The sequence below is a fragment of the Orbicella franksi genome, chromosome 15, assembly GCF_964199315.1.
Source record: "Orbicella franksi chromosome 15, jaOrbFran1.1, whole genome shotgun sequence".
NCBI classification, from domain to species: domain Eukaryota; kingdom Metazoa; phylum Cnidaria; class Anthozoa; order Scleractinia; family Merulinidae; genus Orbicella; species Orbicella franksi.
This window is the reverse complement of record NC_138159.1, coordinates 19,928,148-19,930,923: the sequence shown is the minus strand read 5'-3', so window position 1 is coordinate 19,930,923 and position 2,776 is coordinate 19,928,148.

Below are 2,776 nucleotides of genomic sequence, written 5' to 3'. Positions count from 1 at the left end.
CAGTACAAGTCATTTGCGTCCCCTCATGGGGTGAGACATTCTCACCCATATCAACTTTCTTTTCTATCGTAAGTTCTCGCGCGTTTAGAGATGCGCCACACTCGCGTTTTACGTGCGAGCATCCAAACCAATGCTTACCTAACTTTTTAAAGAGGCTACTTTTAGCCCTCCCCCAAATCTACACACACGTATTTCACTTCTGGAAGACTATCGATTTGCACAGTGTATGGGTTGGAGATTCTTGCCCATATCAACTTTCTTTTCTCTCGTAAGCTCTCGCGCGTTTAGAGATACGCCACACTCCCGTTTTAGGTGCGGGGATCCAAACCAACGCTTAGCTAACTTTTTAAAGAGGCTACTTTTAGCCCTCCCCCAAATCTACACACGTGTATTTCACTTGTGGAAGTCTGTCGATTTGGACAGTGCTTAGGTGAGAGATTCTCGCCCCCTATCAACTTTCTTTTCTCTCGTAACCTCTTGCTCGTTTAGAGATGCGCCACACTCGCGTTTTACGTGCGAGGATCCCAACCAATGCTTACCTAACTTTTTAAAGATGCTACTTTTAGCCCTCCCCCAAATCTACACACAAGTATTTTACTTGTGGAAGTCTTTCGATTTGGACAGTGCTTTGGTGAGAGATTCTCGCCCATATCAACTTTCTTTTCTCTAGTAAGTTTTCGCGCGTTTAGAGATGCGCCACACTCGCGTTTTTCGTGTGGGGATCTCAAAGTATGCTTACGGGGCTCTTTAAAAATGCTAGTTTTGGCCCTCCACAAAATCTACACAAACGCATTTCACTTGTGGAAGTCTATCGATTTGGACAATGCTTAGGTTGGAGATTCCCGCCCATACCAACTTTCTTTTCTCTCGCAAGTTTTCGCGCGTTTAGAGATGCGCCACTCTCGCGATGTAGGCGCGGGGATCTTAACCCATGCTTACTTAACTTTTTAAAGATGCTACTTTTAGCCCTCCCCCAAATCCACACACGTGTATTTCACTTGTGGAAGTCTGTCGCTTTGGACAATGCTTCGGTTAAAGATTCTCGCCCATTTATATCTTTTTTTTCACTCGCGTGTTTTCGCGCGGTTATCGATGCGGCACACTCGCGTTTTTTTGTGTGGGGAGCCCAAACTATGCTTACGGGGCTCTTTAAAAATGCTAGTTTTGTTCCTCCCCCAAATCTACACAAGTGTATTTCACTTGTGGAGGTCTATCGATTTGGACAGTGCTTGGGTTAGATATGCTTTCTTATGTCAATTTTCTTTTCTCCCGCGTGTTCTCGCACGTTAAGCGAGGCGGCACACTCGAGTTTTAGATGTGGGGATCCCAAACTTTGCTTACCTCGCTTTTTAAAGATGCTAGTTTTAGCCCTCTTCCAAATCTCCAACGTGTATTTCACTTGTGGAAGGTTATCGATTTGAACAGTGCTTAGGTGGATGTTTTTAACGATGTCAATTTACTTTTCCTTTGTCTTTTCTCGCGCGTTTAGCTATGTGGCACACGCTTTTGGTGTCGGGATCTTAAACTATGCTCACCGGGCTTTTTAAAGATGCTAGTTTTGGCCCTCTCTTGAATTTACACATGTGTATTTTTTACTTGTGGGAGTCTTTCGATTTGGACAGTGCTTGGGTAAAAGATTCTCGCCCATATCGAATTTCTTTTCTCTCGTAAGTTCTCGCGCGTTTAGAGATGCGCCACACTCGCGTTCTTGGTGTAGGGATCTCAAAGTATGCTTACGGGGCTCTTTAAAGATGCTAGTTTTGGCCCTCTCTTGAATTTACACATGTGTATTTTTTACTTGTGGAAGTCTATCGATTTGGACAATGCTTAGGTTGGAGATTCTAGCCCATATCAATTTTCTTTTCTCTCGTAAGTTCTCGCGCGTTTAGAGATGCGCCACACGCGCTTTTTAGGTGCGGGGATCCCAACCATTGCTTACCTAACTTTTTAAAGATGCAACTTTTAGACCTCCCCCACATCTACACACGTGTATTTAACTTGTGGAAGTCTATCGATTTGGACAGCGTGTTGGTGAGAGATTCTCGCCCATATCAACTTTCTTTTCACTCGTCAGTTCTCGCGCGTTTAGAGATGCGCCACCGTCGCGATTTAGGTGCGGGAATCCCAACCAATGGTCACCTAACTTTTTAAAGATGCTACTTTTAGCCCTCCCCCAAATCTACACAGGTGTATTTCACTTGTGGAAATCTATCGATTTGGACAGTGCTTGGGTTGGAGATTCTCGCCCATATCAACTTCGTTTTCTCTCGTAAGCTCTCGCGCGTTTAGAGATGCGCCCCACTCGCGTTTTTGGTGTCGGGATCTCAAACTATGCTTACTGGACCTTTTAAAGATGCTACCATTTAGCCCTTTCTCAAATCTACACACGTGTATTTCACTTTTGGTAGGCTTTCGCTTTGAACAATGCTTGGGTTGGAGATTCTCGCCCATTTATTTCTTTTTTCACTCGCGTGTTTTCGCGCGTTTAGAGATCCGCCACACTCGCGATTTCGGTGTCGGCATCTCAAACTATGCTTACTGAACGTTTTGAAGATGCTAGATTTGGCCCTTTCTCAAATCTACACACGCGTATGGAAGTCTATCGATTTGGACAGTGTATGGGTTGGAGATTCTCGCCCATATTAACTTTCTTTTGTCTCGTGAGCTCTCGCGCGTATAGAGATTCGCCACACTCGCGTTTTAGGTGTGGGGATCCCTACCAATGGTTACTTAACTCTTAAAGATGCTACTTTTGGCCCTCCCTTAAATCTACACA